This window comes from Helianthus annuus, chromosome 12 (assembly GCF_002127325.2).
Source record: "Helianthus annuus cultivar XRQ/B chromosome 12, HanXRQr2.0-SUNRISE, whole genome shotgun sequence".
In the NCBI taxonomy this organism is placed as follows: domain Eukaryota; kingdom Viridiplantae; phylum Streptophyta; class Magnoliopsida; order Asterales; family Asteraceae; genus Helianthus; species Helianthus annuus.
The window spans coordinates 3,169,137-3,178,198 of record NC_035444.2 but is presented as its reverse complement, the minus strand read 5'-3'; the positions used below and the strand labels follow the sequence as shown (position 1 = coordinate 3,178,198).

Genomic DNA, 9,062 nt, shown 5'->3' with positions numbered 1-9,062 from the left:
ACAATGCACAAACATCATAAATTTTATTAGAAGTTTGTATGTTACCATCATCAACCGCATGCACTTGTGTTCGGGTAACGGCCGGTCGTGCTCTCCTTGAAGCTTGAGCCTTTCTCTTTGAGGTGATCGCCATTTGTTCCAAAAATTCCCAATCCTCATGCTCATAGTTTGTGCCAAATGTCCCATTTGTAATGGACATCAAATCTCGTGCATCTTCGGCACACAACCCTTCATGAAAAGCGTTCATTAACTCCCAAAGCTCAATCCCATGATGTGGACAATTTTTAATCATCATGTTCAAACGCTCGAATGCTTCATGGAACATTTCGCCTTGTTGTTGTTGAAAGCTCCTCAACCCTTTTCTCGCATCATTGGTCTTTTGGGCGGTATAGAATTCGTCTAAGAATGTTTGTTGCATCTCCGCCCAAGTATAAATAGATGCCGAAGGCAAAGTGTAGAACCACTTCTTTGCCTTGTCCTCCAAAGAAAATTGAAATAGTACCAACTTGATATCATCGGCCGAAAAACCTTGACTCCCAAGAGTATTGCAAATTGAGTCATAGGCCTCCAAATGGAAATAAGGCTCCTCCGTTGCTAGCCCCTTATATTTCGGCAAACTTTGTAACGAATTGGTTCTTACTTCAAAAGTTCTCCCTTGGTTGTTATGAGGAATAACCACCGGTGAAGGATTGTGCGTTATCACCGGTCTAAAATGTGCTTCAATTCCCCTTGCATTTTCCCTAAGATGCCTCCTTGGCACACCAAATCGACCTCTTGGACGAACTTGACCCATTGGCCTTTGCATGGGCCCTTGTGGTACCATTGGTTGTTGAATTGGCCTTTGAATTTGCGGTTGCACCTGTTGTGGTCGAACTTGTTGCAAAGGAACCGGACGTTGCATTTGCGGCCCTTGTGGCCTTGGCCTAATATGTTGAGGTATGAGTTGTTGTTGAACCCCACCAACATTTGGAATCACTTGTACTTGGCCTTGTGTATAACCGTACTCCCCTTGCTCTCCATCACCCCCATAACCGTATCCTTCTTCATCAAAACCTTCAAATTCCTCATAACCTTCATCATACCCATCTCCTTGAATTCCCGATGATTGCCCAAATGGAATAGTCGAGTATTGGAAACCCGATTGATTTGGTGGTCGATACGGTGTAGCATGGACAATAGACGAAATTGGTGCCATAGTATGGCTCGAATATGATGGACCCGCACCCGGGAAAAAATGGGATAATGGTGGTATAGTAGTGGAAGGGTTAAAGGTGACGGTTGGTTCTTCTTGGGTAGTAATGGGCTGTGTGGTGTTGGTTGGTGTAACCTGTTGAAGTATGGTGGGTTCGGTAGTATTTGGTGGAATGGTAGTATTAGGTGAAGGTTGAGTGGATGTTGGTATAAATGGTGAGGTAAATTCACCCGTAGTGGGTGGTGGTGGTGGTGGATCCATGTATCGAATCGGTGTAACTGGTGTTGTTGGTGAACTATTGATTGTATTTTCCCTTAGCAAAATTCTGTTTGCTCGCAAAGTTCGCTCGATTTCCGGATCAAACGCCAATGGTGATAGCTTGTGAGAGCTCCTAGTACGCATGCACCTGTAAATACCTGCACACTAACACACCTCGCATAAACCAGAAAAATAACAAACTTAAAACAAGAACAAAAATAACACACGTTGCGCACTACTCCCCGGCAACGGCGCCAAAATTTGACGTGATGTCGTGGTCACGCAAATTTAATCCCAATAACAACTATGTAAATAGTGGCAAGTGGGTATCGAACACAGGGAGTTTGTGGAAAATGTGCTATTTGCGATGCTTCTCTAGGTTAACTAAATTAAACTAATTGCAAGAAAAATAAAATTCACGAGTTGTTTGGATTTGATTGGTTTTAAAAAACTAAGATTAATTAACTAATTTGCGAAATGAAACTTGAAGTTGTAAACAATTGAGAAATAAACGACTATCTTGTGTATCCGGTTTGCTTCAACTTTTGTGTTAATCATTTAACTAGAAAGAACTACATAGACATAGTTCATGCATAAACAATTGCAGTGATGAAAGGGGACGAAGTACTCAGATTCCGAGAACGTGAGGTTATCACCCGATGATCAATCAACCCTTACCCAAACCTAACTATACCCATGATATCCCGATTGCCAACGGCACCAAGAACGTATGGTTTCTAATTAGTTTAAAATAAGAATCAACCTGTTACTAACAATCGATTACACACCATAACAATCAATTTAAATGAAAAGAGATTGATATTCTAGAAATGCAAATAAGAACACAAAAGTCTAAACAAACCTTCACCACAAAATAGTCATTAAAGTACCTAGCCACTCATGGCTTTAACACACATCATGACAAAATAGAAATAAAACAATTGTTCACAAGTTCCACCAACAAAGACAAGACCAGAATTTAGTGCCAAGATTGTTCCCCAAATGATTCTAGTGAAAAGATTATGCAAAAGATGTGTTTCTTAGCTTCCAAGTGCCTTCAAATAGTCCCCCACTCGTTTTCCTCAAATAGTAACCGAAAACCCATGATGAGACATCATAATTCACCATAAAATGTACTTTAAATGCGGGAGTTACGATTTTGGCACAGTCGGCGCCGTAAGCTACGCCGCCTGCCGTAGCTTACGGCACCCAGCTCATTGAAATAGTCAACATGGCACCGTAAGGTACGGCCAGCCGCCGTAGCTTACGGTGAGCATCAATTCTTTACGCCCCTGTGCTCCTGTCTTACGACACTAATTTTTGGCATGTTATAGGTGCCGTAAGCTACGGCCTGGTGGCGTAGCTTACGGCTCTTAGTGATCTTATGCTCCTATTTCCTTCATTCCCCTTGGTTTCCACACATCTCGATCACGCCAGCCTCTAGCATCCTTCAAGCTTCCTTAAACCCGCATTTTGCACACTTTAACACCTGCATCAACATCATCTTGTGATTACCTTATTCACACAAATAACCGGATAAAATGTAGAATGTGCGTTATGTTAAGCCTTTTAAGGGTTGTCCTACGGACCACCCGTCAAGCATCATCTGCATTAGGATCGTTGTCTGGCTTTCACAGGTACATGATCGTTATCCTGGCTCAAGCTTTGTCCACAGAATCGAAATCTGGCACATGTTCTATCCACAGAGTCCTCAGGTATCTGAATCTGGTTCTCAAAAGCTTCTCAGAATCGAATGACCGGGCTCTTCAGAAGATTGTTTCAAGATCGAAACTTGGCTCTAGTTCTGCTCAGGATCAATAACTCAGCTCAAAATTAACCTGCATAAACTCTACCTCAAAGTAAGTTTTACAAACTTAACAATTTAGAGAATATGCACCAACACTGACTCTCCCTCATATCAACCAAAGATTTTTGATGAACCAATTGAAAGATTAGATTTTGAAAACATTTAATTTCAAAGTACACACTCCCCCTCAAATTCTGCTCATCATGTTTAGCACTCAGAATTTTGAAAATCAGCTTTTCAATACCAGTTGTCGAAAATATTTTTGAATTTTTTTTTTCAAAAACTTATGCTAAAACACACCGAAAATCTTTTTGGATTTTGAAATGCAAAGAAGATAAAGACACCAATTGTAGAAATAACGAAATGCAGAAATGAGATATTTACAGACAATATTTTTGTGAGTTCGTGTAAGAGGATCATATCAGTTTTTGAGACGAGTCACTAACACCGTTAAGCTTCATTTCATTTTAAGTTCTAAACAATTCACCTAGATTGTCAGTATATTTATCCACTTAAATTTTCACACAAAGTTCAATTGATCCGAGATACGATGTTAATGTTTTAAGCTCTTGAACTCATCCGTGTATCCCACTACTTGAATATACTCCCGTATCCAGATCCCAATATTCAGTCTTACAGGTGAGTATACCACAGATGATATCTATAAGGGGTTAAGTGCGAGGGCCGTGAGAGCTCAGGTCGATACTTCCGTATACGCAAAGAGATGACGGCTTCGACTTTTGGTGTGTCCCCTTTAGATGATCTTTTGTTACAACAGCAGTGACTATCAATTTTATTGTTTAATCAACTTGCTGAGGGTGATGCTATGTTTCAAGCATTTGCGGAAAGCATTATCCGGGGACTAGGTCAGTATTTCCATACAGTAGAAGTCTCGGGATAATACCCCAGATATCACTGAGCATAAAGACCTAGTATCTCAGAATAAGGGACCTTTCAAACAAGATTTCAGGGGTTACCTATATATCCAAGAAGTTGTTACCCACCGAATAAGCAAGTTTGAATTTTAGGTTTATATCTTGTTACAATCTACTAAATGTGCAAAAACCTACTGGCATATCCGCAGTGAGATTGTTTATCACAATTTTACATTCCAATTCTTTAGCATGTTGTGACAGTCCACTGATGTACTATCATTTCCTCTTTAACAAAACAAAACTCTTTTTACATTTTATCATGTTTTTGGCTTTTTCAAATTTTCTAATGTTTTCGGATTTTCTGAAATTTTCTACTCCCCCTAAAATGCAAACACATTTAAAAGGAAATTTGAAAACTATCTATGCTCTTGACCCAATTAAAGAAAATTCAAAACAAACTGTACAAATAAAGTGACAACCGATATCGAATTGCATCAATTCGCCATCCACTTAGACATAAACAATCAGAACTCCCCCTTTCAACGAACTATTTTCTCATTTAGATTTCAAAACACTTAAGTTTGTTTTAATCAAAATGATTTTTCCGGAAAATAAGTTTGTTTTTACCAATTGTAGAATCATCATTAATAAATTCGGGGATATGGTTCATCATTTTGTTCATTAAACACTTGTAGTAGATCAAGTACAAATTAATGTCCCTGATTTACCATATGAAAGTATGCACCCTCTGTAGCAATTGTAAAAACCATCACCATTGTCCAGTGTAGGAATAGAACATCTACACTAGATCATTTACCAATTGTAAGTACAAAATTCCGATTCCTGCTTCACACTTACCAACCTGGAAGCTCCGGCATAGTCCTTTAACCTGTAAAATTTAAACTCATTCAAACTCTTTCAAACAATCTATTCAAAGACTAGAAAGATGCCGATTCCTGATCCACGATTACAAACTTGGGATCTCCGGCGTAGTCCTTAGACTTCAAGGGAAAAGAATTTCCACCCAAGTCTTTTCAGACTTGAGGGTTTTTAATTCTTGCTCAGTAGGGTTGTAAGTTGCCTTTTTAGTCGCATAAAATTCTTTAACCCCTTTTGCTTTCCCATTAAGCATTTTCCCAAAAATTTTCTTAACATTCCCATTGAATGTTTTCTCGACATCAAACTCATTTTTCTCAGAATAAAACTGATCTGAGATCTCAACTTTACCAACTTTTTGTTTAACTTTCTCAAACTCCAGTGATGGAAATTCATCATCATTCACTGAAAACTGTGGCTCCTCTGGCTTTGTGGAACTAGAATTATCGCCGACTTTCTCATCAACCTTTTTAACAACCCACACTTGGTTGTCTTTGGCTTTCTTTTTGTAAACATTTTTCTTTGAACACTCACCAACCTCATATGTTGAGTTTTTAAAAATTTTAACGTTTTCGGTTGGTAGCTCAACATCAACAACTTTATCTTTTAGTTTCTCATAAACTCCCTGTTTTGTCTTGGCATTTTTCGGACAGTTCCATGCAATGTGACCAGCTTCATTGCATTTGAAACAGGTTCGAGTCTCTCTTGGATGAAACACTCCAGTTCCATTCCTTTTCTTCTCAGCAAGAAACTCCAGGTTTGATTGTTTCCAGAACGGTTTCTTCTGTTCTTCATCAGCACTTCCACCTGAAACAAATTCTGTTTTTCTTTTAGAAATTTTGTCATTTTTAGAATTTTCTGGTGGAATAAAACATAAACCTTTCTTTTTGTAGCTACCATTTTGGTTAGGTTTCTTTTGAAAACCAGGACCAGAATTGTAACCCTTTTTCTTGTTTAAACGTTGTTGAACTCTTGAAGTGTATTGTTTAGATTTTTCAAGATTTTTCAAAACTTTCAATTCTGGAATATTAATTTCTATTAGTTTGAAAGTCTTGTTAATCAATTCCGTTTTAACACTTATTATAGGAAACTCTTTGTTATAATATAATTTGTCAGAATCATTCAAAGTATAGACTACTTCGAATGTTTCATCGTTCAAATTCGATTTGGATAGCAGAAACTCTTTACTATAAGACCGTTTGACCGACGACTTTGGACCATTGACTGACGAACTTGACCCTCCAGATTCAGACTTTGACTCAGACTCCTCATCAGTATCTAACACCTGATCGACCACCCTTTTGATTAACTCAGACTCATGATCAGTGTCAGACGAGGTGAACGTGACGTCAATGTTTTCTGGTAATTCATCAGTTGTATCGGTTTTTAGCTTTATATTGACTGCTTTTTCAAGTTGCTCCTCGTTTGGTTTTCTAGGAGAATAACCTTCCCAGATCGGAGGTGGACACTTGTTATAACTAACAGTCGGTTTCTTACCAGTATCCTTTCTCTTTGGCTTCTCATCTTGGAAAGCTTCCATTCCTGCAACAGTCAGATAAATTCGATCAATAAGATAATCAGAACTAGAGTAACTCTGCAATAAATGTCTGATTCTCTCATTCTCGATCTTCTCAGTTTCCAACTCTTGCTTCCATTTTGCACTTTCTTCGATGTAAAAGTTGATAGCTTTTTGCTTCGACATCATCACAGCATTCATCATCGTTAATGCTTGTTCTCTTTCAGAGTTTGTCTTTTGAAGACCAGTTACAGTTTTGTTCAAGACATCATAAGATTCTTTTACATAGTTGAGATTAAACAACAACTGCTCTTTCTTCTTCTCATATTCAGCTATCATCTCATCTTTTGCTGCACATTCCTTGCAAGATTCCAAACAGTTTGTGCAAGGCTTGGTGACTTCAACAAACTTTTCAACTTCAATGATCTTCTCAACTTCGACAACTTTCTCAGCTTCAAACACTTGCTTGATCTCAACAATATCCTCAGCAACACTATCAACTACCTTGTTCTGAACAACACTTTCAGTCTTCATTTCTTGTTGTTCTTTGGCAGCTCGTTTCTCCTTCAATTTTTCCAAGCGATCTGCAAAATAGAAATGAAAACTTTCAGGAGAGAGATGAGATTTTGCAATATTAATGTGTTTCTCTTCCTCATCGTCACTACTATCATCAGCTGGTGACTGATCAAACTCAATTGATTTTTCAGAATTATCATCCGATGAACCAGAATCAGATGGTGTTTGATCGAAGACAACTTCTTTTTCTGAACTATCATCTGAGCTTTGTGAACTTTCATCTGCACTTTGTGAACTTTCATCAGATGCAACAGACTCTTTCTCCACATTCTTCACAGTCTCACCAATAGACTTCATCCATGTGGTAAACATATCAGGTTCTTTCACAATCTTTGCAATGAATGCTTTGAACTCTCCTTTTTCATCAATAAACATATCCCAGCTAAAGCCTTCAGGAAGCCTTTCATCATCTTTGATCAACTAAGCATGTTTTGCTTTCTGGTGATATGTAATTGTTCCAGTTAAAATCCACCAAACACGCTCTTTTTGAATCCTCGATTCTTCTACCATGAGCCACTTGCGGTTCTTGCTGTTGTTGCTGACCAACCTGTTGATAAATGGCTTTTCGGTAGTAATCGTCTTTTCTGAATGGATTCTGAGCTCCACTAGCTTCCCTGTTCTTGCACTCTCGCTTGAAATGACCTTTCTCCCTGCAACGAAAACAAGTAACTTTAGATTTATCAAAACCTAAAGTAGAAACATGTACATCAAGAAAGTCATTTCTCTCAGTAATAAGCTTGAATTTTTCAGCTCGACTAAGAACACTAGCTAGACACCATTTGATATCCATTAGTTCCATCTCTTCGGCATCTATCTGATCGTAATCCTCCTTTGTCAGCATAGGATTCCCGATCCGCCCAGCCACTAACCCTTCATAAGATAGCAACACTGAACCAAGTAGAGCCATGTGATCTTTCGCAACTTCTTCTGAAAAACTTTGACCCTCTGGAAGATTCAATGCGATGTTGCACTGTATCACATAACCATTTCCTGTCTTTGTGCTCTGAGAATGGAAACTTGTAGTTGACTCTTTCGGATTGACACTTGTAAATGAAGAGAATCCACTGCTTTTATTTGAAGTCTGATCAACTTTTTCTGTTGAATCCCCAGCACTAAACGCAGTTTGTATTTTCGGACTTCTCTCAGCTTCCGGAACACTACCTTTGTAGTACATCTTTACATCCTATTGACCACTTGGACTGTTCATCCTCGCGATCTTTTGCTGTTCCAAATCCTGACTTTCAATTTTCTCGATAAACTGAGAAATCGTTAACCCATCATAAACCCCGGTATTTTTCAGAATCATCAAGTAGGTTCCCCACTCTTTCTGTGGTAACGCATCAGCTAACTTGTCTACCCACTCTTCACGATCTTTTGTAATACTCAGCATTGACATGGATCGCACCAAGTGGCAGTATCGCTCAATCAGCTTCTTCGTATCTTCTCCTGGTAAACTACTGAACAAATCAAACTCTTTCTTGAGCAATGCCTTCTTGCTTTTAATCATGTTTTCACTACCCTCAAATTTCACACGAAGAGCATCCCAAATCGATTTCGATGTTTTGTCATGCTGAAGCAGTATGAAGATGTCTTCTTTGATGGCTTGTTGAAGCAGACTGATCATCATCTTCTCGGCTTTGTACATATTCCGTTCTTGATCAGTAAACTCTGATAGATATTTTATAACCTGCAAATCTGTGCGTGGTAACACATACTTCTTTAGAATACATTCCCAATACCTAAGATGATTTGCCTGGACCCAGTTTTCGAATCTGTCTTTCCACCCGTAATACTCTTCGATACTCATCAGTTTCGGGGGCTTTTGTAATGTTCCGGTCTCGTTTTCCAAGTTCATGTTCTGAGCAATAGAAGCTGGAGTAGTCAGAGATGAAGCGAACGCGTTGTAGAACTCTTCACTCATGATTACGTATCACGGTTTTCAAAACAGTTGCTTTCGAGCGG

The 9,062-nt window shown here is 38.7% G+C and overlaps 1 non-coding gene across 1 annotated transcript; it reads left to right on the top strand.

The window, feature by feature from the left end:
* The first annotated feature begins 263 nt into the window (after positions 1-263).
* Positions 264-369, top strand: LOC118485201. The gene has a single exon (XR_004875506.1). It is a non-coding gene; the product is annotated as a small nucleolar RNA R71 (small nucleolar RNA).
* The last annotated feature ends 8,693 nt before the right edge of the window (positions 370-9,062 follow it).